Source organism: Triticum dicoccoides, chromosome 6B (genome assembly GCF_002162155.2).
Source record: "Triticum dicoccoides isolate Atlit2015 ecotype Zavitan chromosome 6B, WEW_v2.0, whole genome shotgun sequence".
Lineage (NCBI taxonomy): Eukaryota > Viridiplantae > Streptophyta > Magnoliopsida > Poales > Poaceae > Triticum > Triticum dicoccoides.
This window is the reverse complement of record NC_041391.1, coordinates 67,558,963-67,584,390: the sequence shown is the minus strand read 5'-3', so window position 1 is coordinate 67,584,390 and position 25,428 is coordinate 67,558,963.

Genomic DNA, 25,428 nt, shown 5'->3' with positions numbered 1-25,428 from the left:
CTTCACAGGTGCCATCTTCCCGAGGAGCAGAAGGACCTAGGTTGAAGTCAAGTCCAAATGCCTTCTTGTTCTTCACAGCAGAATCTTTGGCAAACTGGAAGTTGCGTTTGAACAGATTGTCATCATGATACCATAGCAGAGAAGAAGGGTCAGCATTCTCTGGTTGTGGGCCGCGTACCATGCACGGATAGAAGTCTTGTTTAATGGCTTCAGACCGGGACTGGGGTTGAAGATTTTTGTATAATATATCTCCCCAGGGCTGCTTGATGGCATTCTTCTCAGCATACTCAGCCGTGACAAATTTGTACTTGAACCACTCTTTAGCCCAATATCTTCGAATCCATTGGATTCGAGTTTTGCATTCACCATGGGTTTCTTCAGGGTCTGTCTTGTACATTTCATGCAGATCTGGTGGCAAATTCTTGGATGTATTCCCATGGTGTTGTCTGCCACCCTTTCTAGTTGACTTTTCAATAGCCATGAAGCTTAAACTGAATGGATTCAGAATGTGCAAAGGCTTCCGACGACTGGTCAGACAAGAACTGGCTTCAGGAGAATTTATGTGACTCTGTAAGAACTCTGCAAATGAATGCAGACTATGAGAACCAAGGGATTCTCCCACGGACATGTACCTGTTACAGCATTAGAGGTGCGAAGGAAGGGGAAGAGGTCATATGCATTCTCAGAAGATTTTGAATATAAATCAGTTTCATGACATTGACCTCATAAAGCAAAGACATTCACTTATTTGTTGTGAGTTGGTTCCAGATTTATACGAATCCAAGAATAAGTACAAGTGAGGAATCTAACTTGTAGATAAGCATAAGTGAACAGACTAAGCATAATATGAGATGCAGAATGGGATAGATTCAACTTGGAAGTGTAGAAACCACTTTTGGTAAAGAAGGATGAATCTATCAGATTGAAAAGACGGTGGTGCTAGGTTTTGCGAGAGGTGGCGAGGTGGAAGAAAGATTTTGACCGCGATGGGATGGATATTTATAAGGAAAGGGACATGTCAGTGCAATTACGTAGGTTCCCCTAGTGGTTCACATCTGAAGTGCGTGTGGCAAGCATGCAACACCTCGGGAGTTGTTCCATGTTCCCACGCACGCCTGGATTGTCAGGGTGGTCATTCTGAATTTTCGGATTACATGCAATAAAGATATAGCATTAAAAGCAGATATAAACATTTTTCATATTGACTTCAGCTGACAAGGTCTCAGTGAAGACAATCGATAGTTTTCAATAGAATGCATATGATTTGGACAGATAGAGTTGAGGTAGAAGCATAGATAGGTTAGGGTCTGATCACATTCACTTAGATCAAAAGATTCAGCAAGAAGCCATAGCTATAAGTGAATGTTGTAGAGGACAGAACACAAATATGTATATAATCAGTATAAGACCAAATCAACAAGATGAAGATAGATCAAATACGAAGACTTCGCAATTATGATGCCAAGAGAAACACTTCAAACAAAAGTTTGGTCGTGGCGTTACCCACCGTATAGGAAGTATTAGACCCAGACACAGCGCACAATTATCATGGCGCTCCGAAGTAAAATTCCGCATTAATGTATTCACACTTAGAGTGTATGTCTTCATTAGTTGAAGATATACATTACTTCGTGCGTTGGACATCTAAGTCATCAAAATGCATAAGTGTTAGGATGTGTGTCCAATTACAGGACATTTGAGGATTCCAAGATATTTAGCTCACACCGCAACTTGCAAAACCTTTTCTCATCCAAGGGCTTTGTGAAGATATCAGCCAATTGCTCTTCAGTGTTGACGTGAATGATATCAATATCTTCCTTCATGACATGATCTCTGAGAAAGTGATGACGAATCTCGATGTGCTTTGTCTTCGACTGCTGAACTGGGTTGTTGGCAATCTTGATGGCACTTTCATTATCGTAGTAGAGTGGCACATTCTTCAGGTGGATACCATAGTCCTTGAGAGTTTGCTTCATCCAGAGAAGCTGAGAGCAGCAAGATCCAGCAGCAATGTATTCGGATTCAGCAGTGGAGAGAGATACACAGTTCTGCTTCTTTGAAGACCAACAAACAAGTGATCGTCCCAGAAAGTGACATGTGCCTGATGTGGACATGCGATCAACCTTGTCACCAGCATAATCAGCATCTGAGAATCCAACTAGATCAAACTCTGAGCCCTTTGGATACCATAATCCTAGTGTTGGGGTGTAAGCCAAATATCGAAGAATTCGTTTCACGGCTAAGTGATGTGATTCCTTTGGTGCCGCTTGGAATCGGGCACACATGCAAACACTAAGCATTATAACTGGCCTAGATGCACATAAATAAAGTAGAGAACCAATCATGGAGCGGTATACCTTTTGATCGAACTCTTTACCATTGGCGTCGGGACTCAGATGACTTTTGGTTGGCATTGGCGTCGTGTATCCTTTGCAGTCTTGCATTCCAAACTTCTTCAGGCAATCTTTGAGATATTTTTCTTGAGAGATGAAGACGTCGTTGCGTTGCTGACGGATTTGGAGACCCAGGAAGAACTTCAGCTCGCCCATCATGGACATCCGATATTCCTCTTGCATCATGTGACCAAACTCATCATTGTATTTCTTGTTGGTGTAGCCGAAGATAATGTCATCCACATAGATTTGGCACACAAATAGTTCACCGTCATATGTCTTCGTGAAGAGTGTAGGATCTAGTGAACCTGGTTTGAAGCCTCTTCTCTTCAGGAAGTCTTTGAGTGTGTCATACTAGGCATGAGGGGCTTGTTTGAGGCCATACAACGCCTTGTTGAGCTTATATACCATATCACGATGTTTTGGATCTTCAAAGCCAGGAGGTTGTGCAACATATGCTTCTTCTTCAATATTTCCATTCACAAAGGCACTCTTCACATCCATTTGATACAAAAGGATGTTGTGATGATTTGCATAGGCTAGCAGTATGCGAATGGCTTCAAGCCTAGCCACTGGAGCAAATGTTTCATCGAAGTCAATCCCTTCCACTTGAGTGTATCCTTGTGCAACAAGACGAGCCTTGTTTCTGACAACTTGACCATGCTCATCTTGTTTGTTGCGATATATCCATTTTGTGCCAATGATATTTTGCTTACGAGGATCAGGACGCTTGACCAGTTCCCACACATTGTTCAGCTCGAACTGTTGAAGCTCTTCTTGCATGGCTTGAATCCATTCAGATTCCATGAAGGCTTCATCAACTTTCTCGGGTTCAGAGATTGAGACGAATGCAAAATGCCCATAGAAGTTTATTAGCTGAGTTGCTCTTTGTGTTGCCCTTGAACGAGTGAGTGGACTAGGTGCATTGATGCTGTCAATTATCTTCTCAATCTATACTTCATTAGCAACACAGGGATGTACTGGACGAAGATTTTGCCCTTGCGGATCATTATCTTCAGCTTCAGTATTGACTTCAGGCTGAGCATTGTCTTCTGGTTGACTTGGTGCAATGATGAGTTCATCTTCAGCCTGAGGTTGAGACGGTATGATCTCTCCAGTAACCATGAGCTTGATAGATTCACTAGGAGGAACTTCATCTAGCACATTTGGCAGGTGCTCTCTTTGCGAGCCGTTAGTCTCATCGAATCGCACATCCACAGTTTCAACCACTTTATAGTGAAAGAGGTTGAAGACTCTGTAGGAGTGCGAATCCTTTCCGCAACCAAGCATAAAACCTTCATGTGCTTTCGGTGCAAATTTTGAAGTGTGATGTGGATCCTTGATCCAGCACCTAGCACCAAATACTCTGAAGTAGCTGACATTTGGCTTCTTACCAGTTAAGGGTTCATAGGATGTTTTCTTCAGAAGCTTGTGAAGATATACACGGTTGATGATGTGGCACGCTGGCTTCAGGCCAGAACCTCCGTGGAGTCTTGTACTCATCAAGCATCATTTGGGCCATCTCAATAAGGGTTCTGTTCTTGCGCTCCGTGATGCCATTTTGCTGAGGTGTGTAAGGAGCAGAGAACTCATGAGTGATACCCTAGGTATCAAGGTAAAGGTCGAGATTGGTGTTCTAGAACTCGGTGCCGTTGTCACTTCTGATATGCTTGATCTTGATGCCATAGTTCGTCATGGCACGATTGGCAAAGCGTCTGAAGACATCCTGCACTTCAGTCTTGTAGAGGATTTTTTTTGACTATAAATAGGAGGGTAAGACCCCACTGCACCTTTTATAAATTAAGAGAGCAAAGTAGCAAAAAGTCTGAAAATGCTTGAGGTAAGCCTAAAGAACAAAAAAAGAACTAAAAACTAGGAGAAAGGAAAGAAAGAAAGAAAAAACAAACATCCAACTATCCTAGAAAGAGAGAAATTACAAAAGGCCTTCAAGCCAAACAGAAAATTGCCGCTCATGCTTCTTCCTCATTCTAAACTTTAGAAGCTTTAGTTCCTCCAGAAATATGAACTTCTAGCCTTGAAACGAAGGTGCAATGTTTTCAAAAATCTTATTGTTTCTGGTTATCCAAATGGCCCATGCTCCAAGTATGATGATCGCCATGTAAAATGGGTACCTTAGTTTGTCTTTAAGATCTTGGAATGCTTCTAACACAGACAAGTTTGGGGTTCTTGTTGGACATATGAAATCCCAGCATTATTGAACAAATTGGCAACCCCAAAAGAGATGATGCAGTGTTTCTTCTTGTTGACAACCTCCAACAGCACAGTTATAAGCCTCCAACACAAAATTCTTTCTCCTAAGTAAATTTATTGTGTTGACTCGATCATGGAGAAGCTACCAGAAGAAAACTTTATGCTTAGGCTGACATGAACTCTGCCAAATACAATTGAAATGTGGAGGGGTCTGCTTGTGTCCAATTAAGACTTTATATGCTTTGATGGATGAATAGTGTTCAGTCCCCCAAATGTAACTCCATGTGTCCAATGTGTCCAAATACTCTGATTGTCTCATGGAAATACAAATGTCTTCCATTTGTAAGAATTCCTCATATGCCTCAGTTATCAAAGGGAGAAAGAAGAGATCCTGCAAGTACTCAGTCTGCAACACTTGTTGGATATTCAGTTGAGGGTTTCTGACAAAAGAGAATAAGTGCGGGAATTGGTGTCTAAGTATTGCTTGGTTCCATAGATCATCCCAAAAGAATGCACTGACACCATCTCCCACATTATATCTAGCAATAGCTTTGTACTGATCAATGAGAGCTAAGTTGGACTTCCACCAGAATGATCCTATCATGTTGTCCCCTGGTAATTTGCCATCACTATAGTATTTTTCCCAAATTAGGTTGACCCAAGGAATATCATGTCTGTTGAAGAATTTGTGAAGGTTCTTCATGAGTAGTGTTTTGTTGTGTGTAAAGATATCTAGAACTCCTAGTCCCCCTGGTCCTTGGGTCTACACATTGTGTGCCATGCCACCAAAGCAGGTCTTCTGTCCTCCATATCAGGGCCTCTCCAAAGACAGTGTCTCAAGTACTTGATGATCTGTTTTTTTATTGTAATAGGTATGTCCAGACAACACATGAAGAAAACTGATAATGAGGTCATCACTGACTTGACCAGTAGTAATTTTCCAGCTTGTGTCATGAAGATTGAGATACCAGCCAATCTTTTAGCAATCCTGTTAACTAGGGGGAGGCATTGCTCAACAGTTGGTTTGTATATTCCCAAGGGTAGACCAAGGTAAGTAAAAGGGAATTGACCTCGAGCACACTGCAAGGTGTTTGTGTAAATTTCTACCCTATCTTCAGCAATATTCATAGGTACCATGATTGACTTCCCATAATTCACCCAGGTATATCTAGAGTAGTCATCAACAACGACAAAGCCATAGAGGCAAGCAGTAGCATTGAGAGTAGAGTAGTGAGTAGGGCCAAATAAGTCCATGTGTAGCAGCTCGAAGGGTTGAGATGTAGTCATGATTGTCTTCGAGGGATGCTTGGCTCTTGTCATCTTCCCAGCTTCACAGGCACCACACAGATGATCCTTCTTGAACTTGACGCCTTCGATGCCCACAACATGCTTCTTCTTTGCGAGAGTGTGCAAGTTCCTCATGCCAGCATGCCCTGGCCTTCGATGCCAAAGCCAGCATTCTGAAGCTTTTGCTAGAAGACATACGGCCATCTGCGGTCCTACTGAGAAATCTACCATATACAGATCATCTTTTCGATACCCTTCAAAGACTAGAGACTTGTCAGATTCCATCAGTACAAGGCAACGATATTTTCCAAATAGCACAATCATGTTTAAGTCACAAAGCATTGAGACAGACATTAAGTTGAAACCAAGGGATTCAACAAGCATCACTTTATCCATGTGTTGATCCCTTGATATTGCAACTCTACCTAGACCCAATACCTAGCTTTTACCAGTGTCAGCAAATGTGATGTGACTCTTGTCTGATGGACGTAGTGATGAATCCATCAGAAGACTTCGATCGCCAGTCATGTGATTAGTGCATCCACTATCCATAATCCATTCTGAAGTACGAGGTGTCGTAGCCTACAGTGCAGTTTGGGGGATAGGCTTCACCAAGCAAGTTGTGAAGCAGAAACATTTGACGAACAAGTGGAACATGGAAATTCAGATCTTGGTTAGGATAGATAGGATGAGTATCAAGGAATCCTAAAACAAAATACATAGTAAGGCCATTTGGGCATTTTGTCTTGCGCCCTACAAGATTCTTAAGGTCTCCAGCATTAGCTTTGGATGCCTTTGATTTCCAGCTGGAGACCTTTCCCTGCAAAAGAGAGTTAAGTTTTCTTAACCACCCACATTTTCAGGGGTGGCTTAGAAGCAATGAGTCTAAGTGCAGCATCTGAGAACTTCAACTTTGAAGCCCTAGTAAATAGCCTTGCAGGAGGTGAATAATACTCATAGGAATAAGCAAAAAACTTCTTAGTTCTATGAACATAGCGGTTTAATGAAACACACTCATATTTATGGGTTTGAGTATGATTTCCCTGCAAAACATTGACGTTAGGGTGACTCAGATGAGTTCTCAGTCTGTATGAAGCTTTTGGACCATATGAAGCCTTTGATATGGGGTTTGTCTTCTTCACAGTTAGTGTCATGATGACATTCACTGGAAGATTCTCAAGACAGCTTTTGGGTACCCATATCTTCTTCATAGGTGGCCCATTCCTGCAGTTAGTACCAATATACCTGGCAAACACTTCTCCATTCTGATTCTTGAATAGTTTATAGTTTGCATCAAAGGATTCATCAATGATAATAGGGTTAGCACAAGTGAAGCCAGATAGGGTGGATGGATCTACTGAAGGTTCCTTTGCAGCAACCCATGTGGTTTGGGGGTACTGCTTAGGCTTCCAGCAAGACCCATCAACATTCATTTTCCTCTCGAACCCAACACCCTCTTTCCTAGGGTTTCGGTTCAGAATCTGCTTTTTGAGGACATCACATAATGTCTGATGCCATTTGAGACTTTTGTACATCCCTGTCTCAAGCAGTGTCTTCAGCCTAGCATTCTCATCAGCAATAGTAGTGGTGTCCTCAACAGAGGGGTTAGTTACCACATTAGCAGTTGAAGATATTGCAACAGGGGTAGTAGTAGAACATTCAGCAACAGAGGCAGCATTATCATGCTCAATGCATTTTAAACATGGTGGTTCAAATCCTTCCTGAGCGGGACTGGTCTATTGAGCACGGAGTGACTTGTTTTACTTTTGAAGAACTTCATGAGCCGATCTCAATTTCTCAAGTTCCTACTTCCTTTGAAGATAATCATAGGAAAGCTTTTCATGAGAGGTTGAGAGCGATTCATGTCGACCTTCAAGTTCCTGGTACTTAACATGAAGATTTTTTATGTCTTCAATTAAGATTGACTCTTAGTCATTTCTGCGTCCAACAGGTCATCGCTTTTGTCTAATAGTTTTAGAATATGTTCCATAGCTTTCTGTTGTTCAGTTGTAATTGTAGCAAGTGTTTTGTAACTAGGTTTAGATTCACCATCAGATTCATCTTCACTTGATGTTTGAAAGTAAGCATCGCGTCAGTTTACCTTGGCACCACGTGCCATGAAGCAGTAGGTGGGAGCCGAGACATCCTTGCCATTGTCATCAGTGTTGGTGACGGAGCCATTGTCTTCAGAGTTGAAGATGGACTTGGCAACGTAAGCTGTAGCTAGAGCCAGACTCGCAACACCAGAGTCGGACTCCTCCTCAGACTCCACCTCCGCCTCCTCAGAAGCAGACTCCTCCTCTGAATCCATCTCCTTGCCAACAAAAGCACGAGCCTTGCTAGATGAGCTCTTCTTGTGTGATGAAGACTTGGAAGAAGACTTTGAGGATTTCTTCTTCTTCTTGTCATCAGAATCATATTCTTTGCTCTTCTTCTTCTTATTCTCATTGTCCCACTAGGGACACTCTGAGATGTAGTGACCAGGTTTCTTGCACTTGTGACAGGTTCTCTTCTTGCTGTCATGGGTGGAAGCTTCATCATTTCTTGAGCTGGATCATGAAGACTTTCTGAAGCCTTTCTTCTTGGTGAATTTCTGGAACTTCTTCACAAGCATAGCAAGCTCCTTTCCAATGTCTTCTGGATCACCAGAACTGCAGTCAGATTCTTCTTCAGACGAGGAAACAACCTTTGCCTTCAAAGAGCGAGTTTGGCCATAGTTGGGGCCATAGATATCTCATTTCTCAGATAGCTGAAACTCATGTGTGTTGAACCTCTCAAGTATGTCAGACGGATCGAGAGTCTTGGAGTCAGGGCGTTCTTGTATCATCAGGGCTAAGGTGTCAAATGAGGTGTCAAGTGATCTTAGTAGTGTCTTGACTATTTCATGCTTCATGATCTCAGTGGCGCCGAGTGCTTGAAGCTCATTTATGATATTAGTGAGGCGATCAAATGTGAGCTGGACGTTCTCATTGTCGTCTCGCTTGAAGGGGTTGAAGAGGTTGCGGGGGACACTGATCATTTGATCTCGGTGAGTTGAGACGCCTTCATTGACCTTAGAGAGCCAGTCCCAAACTAGCTTCGAGGTTTCCAGAGCACTCACACGACCATACTGTCCTTTGGTCAGATGACCACAGATGATGTTCTTGGTGGTAGAGTCCAGTTGAATGAACCTCTTGACATCAGCAGGGGTGACACCTTCACCAGTCTTGGGAACGCCATTCTTGACGACATACCATAGATCGACATCAGTTGCTTCAAGATGCATGCGCATCTTATTCTTCACGTAGGGATATTCAGTGCCATCGAAGAGGGGGCACGCAGCGGAGACCTTGATTATCCCTGTAGTCGACATAGCTAAAACTCCAGGTGGTTAAACCGAATCACACCGAACAAGGGAGTACCTTGCTCTGATACCAATTGAAAGGGCTAGTTATCGAATAGAGGGGGGGTGAATAGGCGATTTTTATGAAAGTCTTCAAAACATGGGAGTTTCAAGGACAAACGATAGAAATGACACTATTTGTATGTAGCGGAAGGTAGACTACACTAGACAAGCCATAGTCAAGTATTCAATGAAGTGAAAGCACAAAGACTATCAGCAGCTAGGTAGTAAGGATCAAGATGGAAGATAGTATGAAGCCAATTAGACCAAGTAGTCACACAATGAAGTCAAACAGATAATGTAAGCAAACAATGACTTCACGAAGATAAACTGAAGTAAAGAGAAGTGAGAGATAGAACCAGTCGCTTGGAGGAGACAGAGATTTGTTCGACCAGTTCCAGTTGTTGTGACAACTGTATGTCCGGTTAGGGAGGCTGAGACTCAACTCAGAAGACCGCGTCTTCACCTTATTCCCCTTGAGCTAAGGACACCTAGTCCCCGCCCAATCACTCAGGTAAGTCTTCAAGGTATACTTCCAAACCTTCACAAACTTCGTTCACGGGTAATCCACAATGACTCTTGTATGCTCAGAACGTGACGCCTAACCGGCTGGAGGATTCAAAGTCCTCAAGTGTAACAAGTCTTCAAATCATGCGGATAGAAAGACTTCAGTGATGCCAAACACTCTTTGGGCTCTGGGTGGTTTGGGCTTTGTCCTTGCAAGGATTCTCTCTCAAAAGCTTTGGAGGTGGGTTGCTCTCAAACGACAAAAGCTGTGCACTAACTCTGAGCAGCCACCAATTTATGGTGTAGGTGGTGGGCTATTTATAGCCACTTGCCAACCCGTCCTGATTTGTCTGAAATGACCTTGGGTCACTAAGGAACTAACATGTGCTCCAACGGTCAGATTTCAAACACACGTGGCAGCTTGACTTAGGATACAAGTAAAGCTGACTCATCCGACTCTGGATAAGATTTGCTCTCATTGTCTTCACTCGAAGACATAGGATTTGGTTGAGCATCACTTTAGTCACTCTGACTTTGTTCACTTGGACCCCACTTAACACTGCGGTGGTTCCTATGACTCAACAAAGAAAAAAGGAAACAACGAAACAACTAAGTCTTCGCGTTCCAAAGTCTTCATGCGATGTCTTCTAATGTCATAGTCTTCAATGTGAATAGCTTCAGAGACCACCATTGTCTTCAATGTCTTCACACATTTTTAGGGGTCTTCTCCGGTAGGTAAACCGAATCAATGAGGGACTACTACCTGTGTTATCCTGCAATTCTCACAAACACATTAGTCCCTCAACCAGGTTTGTCGTCAATAATCCAAAACCAACTAGGGGTGGCACTAGATGCACTTACACCATGAATCTGGCAGGGCCTGTCAAGAATATTGTATAAGCTGGATGGACCTTGTTGGCTGCCTTTGAATGTCTTTTTCCGTTGACCGGGTTTGGAGCCCCTGAATCCAGCGTTTACCTCCGTATTTTCTGGGTTGTCTTCATTGTTTCGATGTTTGTTTTTATTGCGTCGTGGTTTTCTATTGCCATCCCTGGTTTAAGATGTGCCTGGGTCGCTGGTGCTCCTACGGGCCAACCAGCTATCCTCGCATGCGCAAAAGCGGGTCATGAGGGTGGTTAGGGCAGCCATTATTCTGGGCTTTTCTTGGCCGAGGTGTGTGGCAAGCCATTCGTCCCGGATACTGTGTTTGAAAGCTGCTAAGGCTTCAGCATCCGGATAGTCGACGATTTGGTTTTTCTTGGTCAGAAATCTATTCCAAAGCTTACGGGCGGACTCTCCGGGTTGTTGGGTTATATGACTTAGATCGTCTACGTCTGGAGGTCGGACATAGGTCCCTTGAAAGTTTGCCCTGAAAGCGTCCTTGAGCTCCTCCCAGCTTCCTATAGAATTTTTGGGGAGGCTTTTCAGACAGTGCCGAGCTGGTCTCTTGAGCTTGAGGGGTAAGTATTTGATGGCACGGAGATCATCTCCGCGTGGCATATGGGTGTGAAGAATAAAGTCCTCTATCCAGACCACAGGGTCTGTCGTTCCGCTGTATGCCTCGATGTTTATGGGTTTAAACCCTGCTGGAAATTCATGATCCAGCACCTCATCGGTGAAGCACAGGGGGTGCGCCGCGCCCCTGTATTTAGTTATGCCGTGGAGTGAGTCCGACGGTTGTAGTGTTCGGCGCTGGTTCCGAACTGGAGAGCAGCCGACATATTTGTTTTGGTGGTCTCGAGATTCGTAGATGGACCTTGTTATGCCAGCCCTTCTATCCAAGTATTCACGTAAATCGTGTTGCTAGTTCTGGGTCGCTACCTCCCTTTCTTTATGGAGTGGCATGCGGATTTGTGTGTGGTGTTATTAGCTGCTCTGTCTCGACCACGATGTGGCCGGTCCTATTGGTTGTCTATACGGTTATTCGGCGGTATGGGCGCTATAGCCTCATCGTAGAATTCGGGTAGCAGTTTACATTTGGGATAGCTCTTTGTTTGGCGATTACCGCCGTATTTTCTCTTAGTGTCAAGCACTTCGTTCCATTTGTCATTGAGCATATCCTGTGCAGCTTTAAGTTGTTTCTTCTGTTTATTCAAGCTCCTAGCAGTGGCGATAAGTCTCTGCTGGAGGCGTTCTCGCTCCACTTGTGTATCAGGGATGATGAATGTTTCGTCATCCGAACTGTCCACTTCTCCGGAGACAGGTTGATAAGTGGTGTCTTCGGCATCGCTGTGGTCAGACAGCGGCCCCGGACTGTGTTTGCCGTCTCCCTGCTCGTCCTGCTTCATGGCTAGGTCTTTGGGGTCTTCATTATTTTCAGTGTTGTCCGGGTATTATCTCTTGTGCCTGTATTGCTATTTTTACCATGGCGTAGTTTAGAGCGGCACCGCTGACGTCGGTGCTTCGGCTGCTTTTTAGGAGGCTTATCTTCAACTGGGTCCTTTTTGTGCTCAGCATTGTCTTCTTTGGGGGTATCCACCATGTAAATGTTGTATTACGAGGTGGCTGTCCATCGCCCTATGGGCGGTGGTTCCTCTTCTTCTCCCGCATCGTCGTCCATACCGTCGATGTCTTTGGAGTCAAAGTTGAGCATGTCGATCAAGTCGTCGACAGTGGCTATCAAGTGGGTGGTGGGTGGGAAGCGAAATTTTTCGTCATCCGTTTCCCGCACTAGCCGGACATAGTTCGGCCAAGAATCTCTTGACAAGGAGAGAGATCTTAATGAATTTAACACGTCACCCAAGGGCGAGTGCTGAAAGACGTCCGCAGAGGTAAACTCCAAGATTGGCGCCCCGTCCATTTTGACAGGCGCGGACACACGTGGTTCAGAGCCCGTATCCGGAGACGAGTCCGGGGGTCCGAAGACACATGCCTCGATAGAGGCTGAATCTGTGTTCGGCTCCAGCGCCGTAGGGGGTCCTGAACTGTGTGTCTAAGGCTAGTGGTAACAGGAGGTGGGGGACACGATGTTTACCCAGGTTCGGGCCCTCTCTATGGAGGTAATACCCTACTTCCTGCTAGATTGATCTTGATGATATGAGTATTACAAGAGTTGATCTACCACGAGATCAAGGAGGCTAACCCTAGAAGCTAGCCTATGATTATGATTGTTGTTCCCTGTCCTATGGACTAAACCCTCTGGTTTATATAGACATCGGAGGGGGCTAGGGTTACTTAGAGTCGGTTACAGAGAAGGGAATCTACATATCTGAATAGCCAAGCTTGCCTTCCATGCAAAGGAGAGTCCCATCCGGACACGGGACGAAGTCTTCTGTCTTGTATCTTCATAGTCCAACAGTCCGGCCAAAGTATATAGTCCGGCTGTCAGAGGACCCCTTAATCCAGGACTCCCTCGTCGGCTCCGGGCTGCGGCGGCGCTCCGGTGGCGGCGCGCCGACTAGCGGCGATGGCAACGGGCGCGGGTGGAGGCGGCGGGGCTGGCTAGGGTTTGGGGGTTCGGGCCTCCGGGTTATAAAGGCCAGCCGGGCCTAGAGTCCTAGTCGGGTACGGCTTGACTAAGTCGGTCGGGAATTTTTTTTAAATAATTCCGTGACAGAAAAACAAAGAAAAGAAATACTAAACGGACTCCAAAAATCCTAAAATAAATTTTCCCCATCCTCTAAAAATAAGACGGACCGGGTGGACATTTATTTGGGCCTCTAATGCAATTTTCAAAAACGCATTTTTTCCTAATTCAAATAAAATAGCAACAAAACTCCGAATAAAATTCTTATTTGATTTTAATATTTAATCTCCCATATTTCTTTATTTTGAGGAAGTTATTTTATCCCCTCTCTTTTATTTTCATTGAAGAAATATTTGAAGAGAAAAATAATTGAAATCAAATGATCTTATTTTCAAAATTTGAGAAAATCTCAATTATGAAAATAACGAAATTCCCAACTCTCTCCTCGGGTCCTTGAGTGGCGTAGAATTTCTTGGATCAAGCAAAAATGCAAGAAAATATGATATGCAACGATGATCTAATATATAACATGCCAAATTGAAAATTTCGGATGTTACAAACCTACCCCCCTTAAGGTGAGGGTGGTCCTTCCGTAGGTATTCCTCTCATTCCCAGGTGGCTTCATCTTCAGTATGGTGGCTCCACTGAACTTTGTAGAACTTGATAACCTTGCTGCGTGTGACTCGGCTAGCAAACTCGAGGATCTTGACTGCTGTCTCCTCGTAGGTCAAATCGTTATCCAACTGAATCGATTCCAGTGGCACTGTATCTCTTAAAGGAATATCGTCCATATCCGCGTGGCAAATCTTCAACTGGGAAACATGGAACACGTTGTGAACTCCCGAGAATCCTTTGGACAGCTCCAACTTGTAAGCAACTTCTCCCATACGCTCCAAAACTTTGGATGGTCCCACAAAACGTGGTGCTAACTTTCCCTTGAGCCCAAAACGCTTAACTCCTCGGAGTGGGGGCACTCGAAGATAAACTCTGTCTCTGACTTTGTAAACTGTCTCCTTGCATTTCGAATCCGCATAGCTCTTCTGTCTAGACTAGGCTACCTTGAGTCTATCACGAATCAGCTTAACCTTCTCCTCAGACTCTTTAATCAAATCTGGTCCAAACAGTTGACGGTCTCCAACTTCATCCCACAGCAACGGTGTCCTGCACCTCCTTCCGTACAAAGCTTCGAAAGGGGCCATCTTCAAACTAGCTTGGTAGCTGTTGTTGTAGGAGAACATTGCATATGGCAAATTGTCGTCCCAACTAGATCCATAGTCTAGCGCATAAGCTCTCAGCATGTCCTCCAGAATCTGGTTGACTCTCTCGGTCTGTCCATCTGTCTGTGGATGAAAGGTTGTACTGAACTCTAGCCTGGTACCCAAAGTTTCATGCAACTGATTCCAGAACTTTGAGGTAAATTGGGTTCCTCTATCTGATACAATGGTCCTCGGAACTCCATGCAGACATATGATCCTGGTCATATATATCTTTGCCAAGTTCGCACTGGTGTAAGTGGTCTACACTGGGCTGAAATGAGCTACCTTCATCAAACGATCGACTACAATCCATATCGAGTCTTAGCCTGAACGAGTCCTGGGTAATCCCGTGATAAAAAATCCATGCCTAACGTGTCCCACTTCCATTCGGGTATTAGAAAGGGCTGTAGCAATCCTGTTGGCTTCTAATGCTCTGCCTTCACTCTCTGACAAACATCACAAACTGCTACATACTCCGCAATATCCTTCTTCATACCGGTCCACCACAAACTGTCCTTCAAATCCAGATACATCTTGGTGTTTCTTGGGTGAATTGAGTACGGCTTATCCAGGGCCTCCTACAGAATCAACTTCCTGATCTCCGGATCATTGGGCACATATACACGGTCCTCAAACCATAAGGTGTCGTGTTCTTCCTCACGAAATCCCTTAGCTTTTCCTTTGCTCATTCGTTCCTTTACCTCGGCAATTTCTTTGTTCGTCTTTTGAGCTTCTCTGATATTAGCCATCAAAGTAGACTGAACTTTCAATGCTGCTACATAGCTTCTCAGAACTATCTCCAAACATAGCTCACGAAGATCCTCTGCTCACTCCCTGGGTAACTCACCGGTCAAGAGTGTATTAACATGGCTCTTGCGACTCAATGCATCAGCTACAACGTTAGCCTTTCTGGGGTGATAATGCATCTTCATATCATAATCCTTGATGAGCTTCAACCATCTCCTTTACCTGAGATTCAGCTCCTTCTGCGTGAAGATATACTTTAAACTCTTGTGATCCGTGTACACCTCAAAGTGATTTCTGATGAGAAAATGTCTCCACCTCTTCAAGGTATGCACTACGGCTGCTAACTCCGAATCGTGTGTAACATAATTTAGCTCATGGGGATTAAGTTGTCGTGAGGCATATGAAACAACTCTTCCATCCTGCATAAGCACTGCTCCAAGTCCTCAACGAGAAGCGCTGCAGTATACCTGATAATCCTTGCGTTGATCTGGAAGAATTAACACTGGGGATGTAACCAAGCGTTTCTTCAGCTCCTGAAAACTGGCCTCACACTCCTCAGTCCATTTGAACTTGGTGTCCTTCTTCAACAACTCTGTCATGGGTTTTGCAATCTTGGAGAAATTCTCAATGAACCTCCTGTAGTATCCTGTGAGTCCTGGAAAACTCCGGATCTCTCCAACTGACGTGGGTGCTTCCCAATTTGTCACGGTGACAACCTTGGTGGGGTCTACTGCTATTCCTTCACCAGATATAACATGTCTGAGGAATCCAACTTCCTTCAACCAAAACTCACACTTGCTAAACTTGGCATATAGCTAATGTTCTCTGAGCTTTCCAAGTACCAAACGCAAATGTTCCTTATGCTCTTCTTCGTTCTTTGAGTACACCAGAATATCATCAATAAACAGCACGACGAACTTATCCAAGAACTCCATAAATACTTTGTTCATCATGTTCATGAAATAGGCAGGTGCGTTAGTCAGGCCAAATGACATAACGGTATACTCATATAGCCCATACCTGGTGGTAAAAGCTGTCTTAGGTATATCCTGCTCTCGAATCTTCAGCCGGTGGTATCCTGATCACAGATCGATCTTAGAAAATACTTTACCTCCTTGCAACTGGTCAAAAAAATCATTGATCATCGGCAGTGGGTACTTATTCTTGATTGTCACTTCATTCAATCCACGATAATCAACAACCATCTCCAATGATCCATCCTTCTTCTCCACTAGAAGTACTGGTGATCCCCAAGGTGACGAACTTGGGCGGATATAGCCTCTATCCAGTAACTCCTTAATCTACTTCTTAATTTCCTCCTAATCCTTTGCGGGCATCCTGTATGGTCTCTTAGATATTAGCCCTGTGCCTGGCAAAAGCTCAATCAAAAACTCAATGTCTCTATGAGGTGGCATGCCTGGCAACTCCTCTGGAAATACGTCACGGAAATCCTTCACCACTGGTACTTCCTCATGTACAACTCCTGATAAGGAATTCACTTGAGTCCTCTTCGGCACATGCCGGGATACATACTAGATCCTTCTTCCTTCTGGGGTGGTGAGCAAAATTGACTTACTGGCACAGTCAATGTTCCCTCCATACTTCGATAACCAATCCATGCCTAATATCACATCGAGTCCTTGCGACTCCAATACTATTAGGTCTGAGGGAAACATGTAGTTACCAATCCTTAATGGTAACCGATCACACCATAGACTAGCCATATACTCTGCTCCTGGCGAGGTTACTAACATGGATGACCTAAGGGCTTGGGTTGGCAGTTTAAACTTATCCACGAATCCCCTTGATATGTAAGAATGCGATGCACCAGTATCAAAAAGAACGATTGCAGTAATTGACTTAACCAAAAACTTACCTATTACTGCATCAGGCTGTGCTTCAACCTCCTCCACGCTAACGTGGTTCACTTGTCCCCTATTGAAAGGGTTGGGCTTCTTCCCAGAGCTTCCATTGCCATTTCCATTCTTAGCTTTAGGACATTCATTGGCAAAATGTCCAGTCTTCTGGCACTTGTAGCAAGTAATGTGACTTAGATCCTTTTTGGCGGGTGTTACTGGGTTGGAACGGTTCTAACCGTTGCTTCCTCCATTACCATTCCCATTCTTGGGGCCACTATGGTTATGCGGAATCCCTCCATTGGAATTATGACCTCCATGGTTATGGTGAATGTGTCCTCCTGAGTTCGGGGTAAAACGGGGTTTCTCCTTAGCTCCCGAATTGTACTTCCCTTGTCCATACTTCCTCTTGCGGCTGTCTATCTGCTTCTGCTTCCCTTGAATCATGAGAGCTCTATCTACCAACCCCTGGTAGTTGTTGAAGTTTTCCACCATCAACTACATGCTCAGCTCATCGTTCAGTCCTTCCAGAAACTTCTCCTACTTAGCGGCATCTGTAGCAACGTCATCAGGGGCATAACATGCTAACTTACTAAAGTCATCCACATACTGGCCTGCTGTGCGTCCTCCTTGGCGCAAGTTGCGAAACTCGCACTTCTTCATGGCCATAGCTCCTGTTGAAACATGGGCAGTGCGGAAAGCCTGCTGAAACTGGTCCCATGTGACAGTGTCGATGGGGTAAGTGGTTGTGAAATTCTCCCACCATGATGCTACGGGCCCATCAAGCTGGTGTGCGGCAAAACGCACTCTCTCTGCAATTGTGCATCATGTAGTGGTCAACTCCCTTCCAATCTTGCGGAGCCAATCATCTGCAACAATCGGCTCGGTGCTACTAGAGAACACCGGCGGATTCAGCCTTACGAAACAGGCTAAGTGATCAACAGGTGGTGGTGGTGGTGGGTTGTTGTTGTTGTTCCCCTGGTTTTGATTCTGGACTAGTAGCTGCATCAGGGTATTCTACTGCTGGATCAACTGGGTGAGCTCCGGTGGGAAAGCAAATCCATTGTCGCGTCTTGGAGGCATCTGATAGGTTTAGAAAAGATGAGAAAGTATAATAGAATGAGGCCTAGATGGAAAAACACTACCCATATGCTCATGAAACAAACACAAACAATATCACTTCAATCAATTCAGACAAGGGCATACAAATCGGTCTAACTATCATTACAAAGTGCTCGGACTATACTATATACATGGGGGAATACTACTACCGATATGGTGGTGTAAGTGCATCTAGTGCCCCTTAGTGATTTTGGTGTATTGAAGACTTATAGGTTAAGGGACTAATGCGTTTGTGAGTGTACACAGGTCTATAAGTCTATGAGGAGTTTGATATTTATAGAGAAAGTCGACCCCTAAAAATGAATATCTTCAACTAAACATTTTGGTATTCCTGAAGACTTTCATGAAGACTTTGAAAGTGAAGAAATTGGTGTGTCCATGAAGACTTGATATTCATGCAAGGACTATGAAGCTTGAAGACTTTCGTTTTCATAGTTTTGTTTCTCTCTTTCTTGAGTCATAGGAAACACCGTACTGTTAAAGGGGGTCGAGGAAATACTAAGGAAAACTTTCCATGTGATGCTCAACTCAAAATCCTACACATACCAATCCCTTCGAGTAAAGCCATTGGAAATCTCATACAGTTCAGTCAATTTCTTCAGTGACAGAGACGAAGTTCTTCTGGTCGCTGAGTAATTTGTTCAGACTGAGGAGTTAGGAATTCGCTAGTGCGGATTGCCTACACAGTGAGGAACATGATAGCCCTGAGGAATTTGATAGTCAAATTTCCGACCGTTGCTTTGCTACGCGCCAGCTGTCCCAAAATATCTTATCCACCTAACGGTCATATCAGACAAGGGCATTTATGTCTTATCATGTCGGGCTGTTCCCTAGGCTATAAATAGCCGCCACCTACAACCACTAGCTAGTTCGTTGCTCCAAGAGAAACTGACACTTGTCATTTGAGAGCAACCCATCCTCCGAGGACTTTGAGCGAAAATCATCAAGTGAGGAAATACCCCAAACCCAAACACCTACAAACCCAAAGTGATTGAGCATCACTAAAGAGATTGATCTTGCGTGGATCCGACGCTTGTTACCTTTGAAGACGGTGCTTCTTCCAGACGGTTAAGCGTCATGGTCTAGAGCATCCAAGAGGAATTGTGGATCGCCGAGTGACCGAGTCTGTGAAGGTTTAGAAGTCGCCTGAAGACTTACCATGAGTGATTGGACGAGGTCTGTGTGACCTTAGTTCAAGGAGAATACAGTGAGTACTTGGTGTCCTGAGCTGCGTGCTCAGCGACTGGGTGTCCGGGACTGTGTGTCCTCGAGTTTAAATACTCAGCCGCTCCAACCAGACGTACAACTGAGACAACAGTTGGAACTGGTCTACCAAATCATTGTCTTCACCAACCTTACTGGTTCTATTTCCTCAACTCTTTCATTTCCTCATTACTGTGTTGAGTGATTGTTCATATCTGTGTTTGAAGACTTTGACTGAAGACTTTCTTAATTTCCTCAGTTCAATTTCTTCAGTCTGTTTGTCTTTATCTTGTGTTATCCTATGATTACGCTCTCTGTACTCTGTGCTTGTCTTCATTTCATTATGATGACTATGTCTGTATCATGTTATGCTTACTTCTGAGTACTTATTCCGCTGCAAGTAGTTCTTCGCTAAGGAATTTCCTCACCGGCAAATTCCTTAGTGAAGAATTCATAAAAATCGCCTATTCACCCCCCCCCCTCTAGTCGATATAACGCACTTTCAATTGGTATCAGAGCAAGGTACTCCCTTGTTCTGTGTGATTTTGGTTTAACCACCTGGAGTTTTAGTTAGGTCGACTACAAGATTGAGGAACGTTTCCTACCCCATCTTTGACGGTCATGAGTATCCTCGGTGGAAGGCCTTGATGAAAAAGCGACTCGTGGCTATGGACAGCAAACTGTGGACCGTCACCGAGATCGGTCTTACCGATCTATGCAAGATGGCTGAGGCTGATGATATTCGCAAGTATACTCTACTTAACCTCACAGCAAAGGATGTCATCTGCTCAAGTCTGTCCCGAAATCAGTTCAGGAACGTCATGCATCTCAATCACGCGAAGCTAATCTGGGACCGTTTCTCTGAGGTCTATGATGGACATCTTACTCATCATGATCCTTGGTTCGAGGATTACAAGGAATCTCTCAAAGAGATGACATTCGAACCAGAATCATCATCGTGCAACCCCTGCCTTATGGCAAATAGTGCTAAGGTAACCGAATGCTACCTATCCGAGTCTAGTGATGATGAATCCGGTGATGAATTTGGACCTAGCTATGTTAAACTTGCTTCCCTTGCCACTGAACAACAAAGAGCTTTGGAAAGAGTCCATTACATGCTAAATAAGAGCGATGATATGTTGGGTGAAGAAATGGATCAGTCAAAAGCCTTGGCTGAAAGTCTTCAGGGACTCCACTCCAAGTTTGACGACCTTCAAGGTCATCATAACACTCTCTTATCTGATCACGAGAAGCTTTCTCTTGAACTTCTTCAAAGAAAGCAAGATCTTGAGAAGCTAAGAGTGAGTTATGAAGATCTTCAGAAGGAGCGCGATTCATTACTTGCTCAACAAATCAGCGCTACTCAAGAAGAATTTGTTCCTCCATGCTTAAAGTGCATTGAACGTGAATCTGCTAACTCTTCACCTGAATGTTCAAATGCTTCAACTGATACAAATTCATCACCTGCCACTGCTATCACTAATTCCTCATCTGAGGACATTGCTAGTATCACTGATGATGCAGGGATGAAGGAATTGTACACGACAGACATGTACAAAAGCCTCAAAGGGCATCAGATTCTTTATGATGTGCTCAAAAAGTAGATCCTCAATAGAAACCCTAGGAAAGAGGGTATTGCCTTTGAGAGGAAACTCAATGCTGATGGAACATATTGGAAGCCTAAGCAGTACCCCAAAACCTCATGGGTTGCTGCAAAGGGTCCTCCAGTTGATCCATCTAACTTATCTGGCTTTACATGTGAATCTCCTCATTCTTCTGATGAGTCATTTGACTCCAACTATAAACTGTTCAAAAATCAGAATGGTGAAGTATTTGCTAGATATGTTGGCACTAACTGCAGGAACGGTTCACCTATGAAGAAAATCTGGGTTCCCAAAAGTTATGTTGAAAGTCTTCAGGTGAATGTTCTCATGACACCACCTGTGAAGAATAGGAACCCCAGATCAAATTCTTCATACGGACAAAATTCCTCTCACGGATCAAATTCCTCAAATGGATCAAAGTCTTCATATGATCATCATCGTGCTAACAACTCTATTTCGCAGGGTAGAGCTAAGGGCTATGATTATGCGCATTATTCTTCAAATCATTATGTTCATAAGTCCTCGAGAATTTCTCTGCTTATTCATATGCTTACCCTAACCCCTCTTATATGAAACGAAATGGATTGGCTTATATGCCACCTTTCTCATATGGTGCTCGTAGAGTGATGAACTCTTTGCCACCCCTTCAGATGTGGGTGGTGAAGAAAAAGAACTAATCTCTTATGCAGGGTCAGGTCTCCATACGTGCCTCAATGTCTGAAGAATTTTCTGGGGGCCTGACAAAAATGCCTGAAAGGACGCAGGCGAATCATGATGAAATGAACTTTTATTTCACACGTCCTCACACTGCTTATCTGTACTATTGCTTAATGAAATTGAACTGATGAATTGACGTCATATTCTTCACTGATGAAGTATATGAGTTCGTAAGATGCACTAATTCATCTGCAGGATGATCAGCCCAAAGCAAACGAGTGGGTCCTTGATAGTGGATGTACAAATCACATGACTGGTGACAAGAACCTATTGATGGATGCTCCCTTAACACCGTCACAACTAAAGCACATCATCTTCGCTGACAAAGGAAAAAGTCAGGTATTGGGTCTAGGTAAGGTTGCGATCTCAAAGGATCGTCACATGGACAAAGTCATGCTTGTCGAGTCCTTAGGATACAACCTCATGTCTGTCTCAATGCTTTGTGATCTCGATATGGTTGTTGTCTTTGGAAGATATCGTTGTGTTGTGATCATGGAAGCTAACCATTCCAAAGTCTTCGAAGGCTTTAGGAGAGGAGATCTGTATATTGTTGATTTCTCTACAGGACCACAACCAGCCGTGTGCTTACTGGCAAAAGCTTCAGAAGGCAGGCTATGGCATCGACGACTTGGTCACGCTGGCATGAGGAATCTGAACACGGTTGCGAAGAAGAAGCATGTAATTGGCATTGAGAATGTCAAATTCCTCAAGGATCACTTGTGTGGTGCTTGTGAAGCTGGAAAGATGACAAAGGCCAAGCATCCAGCGAAGACTATCATGACCACCACTCGACCATTTGAATTGCTTCGCATGGATCTCTTTGGTCCTAATCATTATTCTGTTGTTTCAAATGATGCATCTCTATATGGCTTTGTTATTGTTGATGACTATTCTCGTTACACATGGGTACACATTGTCACTTACAAACATGAAGTGCAGCAAATCTTCAAACGATTTTCCTCGAGGGCTTCAACCAACTTTGGTGTGAAGATCAAGCACATCAGAACTGACAATGGGACTGAGTTCAAGAATTCCGGTCTTGATGGCTATCTTGATGAACTTGGTATTACTCATGAGTTATCTGCTCCTTATACTCCTCAGCAGAATGGCGTCGTGGAGCGCAAGAACAGAACCCTCGCTGAAATGGCTCACACCATGCTTGATGAATACAAGACGCCTCGTTGATTCTGGATTGAGGCAATTGATACTGCATGCCACGTCATCAATCGGGTATATCTTCACAAATTCTTCAAGAAGACTGCCTATGAACTCCTCACTGATAAGAAACCCAATGTGAGTTATTTCAAAGTCTTCTGTGCTAAATGTTGGATTAGAGATCCTCATCACAATTCAAAATTTGCACCGAAAGCACATGAAGGTTCTTTGCTTGGTTACGGAAAGGACTCGCACACCTATAGAGTCTTCAACAACGTTCCTCAAAAGGTTGTTGAAACTGTAGATGTGCGGTTTGATGAAACTAATGGCTCGCAAAGAGAGCACCGACCTTCTGTGATAGATGAACCAGAACATGGGGATTCTATCAAGTTCAAGGCTACTGAGGATGTCATTCCTACCGAAGAATCCACTGAAGAATTCATTCCAGAACATGAAGAAAATCAAGCTGATGCACCTGAGGACAATGCTGAAGAAAATGGTGCTGAAGAAAATGCTGATCAAATTCCTCAACGACAACCAGCTCATCCTCGCATTGCAAAAGAAGTGCAAGTGGAAAAGATCATCGATGACATTCGAGCACCAGGTCCTCTCACACGCTCAAAAGCTTCACATTTATCTAACTTTTAGGGCACTATGCTTTTGTCTCTATCACAGAGCCCACTAAGGTAGATGAAGCATTTCTGGAGCCTGAGTGGATTCAGGCCATGCAAGAAGAATTACATCAGTTCGAGCTCAATAATGTCTGGGAACTGGTCAAACGTCCAGATCCTCGCAAGCATAATATCATTGGCACAAAGTGGATCTACCGCAACAAGCAAGATGAAAAATGGCCTTGTGGTGAGGAATAAGGCACGACTTGTAGCTCAAGGCTACACACAGGTTGAAGGAATTGATTTTGATGAAACTTTTGCACCTGTTGCTAGAGTTGAGGCTATTCGCATATTACTTGCTTATGCTAACCATCATAATATCACTTTATATCAAATGGATGTGGAAAGTGCATTCCTCAATGGTAAGCTTGAGGAAGAAGTATATGTTGCTCAACCCCCAGGTTTTGAAGATCCAAAGAATCCTGACAAAGTCTTCAGACTCAACAAGGCCCTCTATGGCCTCAAGCAGGCCCCTCGGGCATGGTATGATACTTTGAAGGAATTCTTCGTGAAGAATGGCTTCACACGCGGTTCACTCGACCCTACTCTCTTTACTAAATCTTATGATGGTGAACTGTTTGTGTGCCAAATATACGTTGATGATATTATCTTTGGCTGTACTGACCAACGCTATAGTGATGAATTTGCCTATATGATGAGTGAAGAATATCAAATGTCTATGATGGGAGAGTTGAAATTCTTTTTAGGTCTTCAAATTCGTCAACAGCACAATGGCATATTCATATCTCAGGAGAAATACCTCAAGGATGTTCTGAGGAAATCCAACATGCAAGATTGCAAAGGCGTCAAAATTCCTATGCCCACAAATGGCCATCTATGCACTGATGAAAATGATATTGACTTCGATCACAAGGTATACCGCTCCATGATTGGTTCTTTATTGTACTTATGTGCATCTAGGCCAGATATAATGCTTAGTGTTTGCATGTGTGCCCGATTTCAAGCTGCACCGAAGGAATCACACCATAAGGCTGTGAAGCATATTCTTCGATATCTAGCTCACACACCAACACTAGGATTATGGTACCCCAAGGGCTCTACTTTTGATCTCATTGGATATTCTGACTCTGACTATGCTGGTGATCGTGTGGACCGCAAGTCAACATCTGGTACTTGTCATTTCCTCGGACGATCTTTGGTCTGTTGGTCCTCGAAGAAACAGAACTGCGTATCACTGTCTACTACAGAAGTTGAGTACATTGCTGCTGGTTCTTGCTGTGCTCAACCGCTATGGATGAAGCAAACCCTCAAGGACTATGGCGTCAACGTGAAGAATGTGCCTCTCCTCTGTGACAATGAGAGTGCCATCAAGATTGCTCACAACCCATTTCAGCACTCAAAGACAAAGCACATTCAGATTCATCATCATTTTCTTCGTGATCATGTGTTGAAGGGCGACATCTCCATCGAGCATGTGAAGACTGAAGAACAGCTAGCCGATATCTTCAAAAAGCCCTAGGATGAGAAGAGATTTAGCAAGTTGCGGTGTGAGCTAAATATCCTAGAATCTTTGAATGTTCTTTGAAAAAGGACACTCATCCTAACACTTATGCAAAGTTGATGACTTAGATGTGCAACACATGAAGAAATGTTTTTCTTCAATCAATGAAGAATAACACTCTAAGTGTGAAGAAATTAATGAAGAATTTGATTCTCAGAACCCTACGACAATTGTACGCAGTGTCTGAAATCATCATTCTTATACGGTGGGTCACGCCACCACCAAAGTTGAAAATCTTCATTTTTTGAAATTTCTCAGTTTTGAAATTCTTCAGTTTTTCAAATTCTTCAACTTTTCAAAATCTTCACTATTCCCGTCGTTTTTCTTCA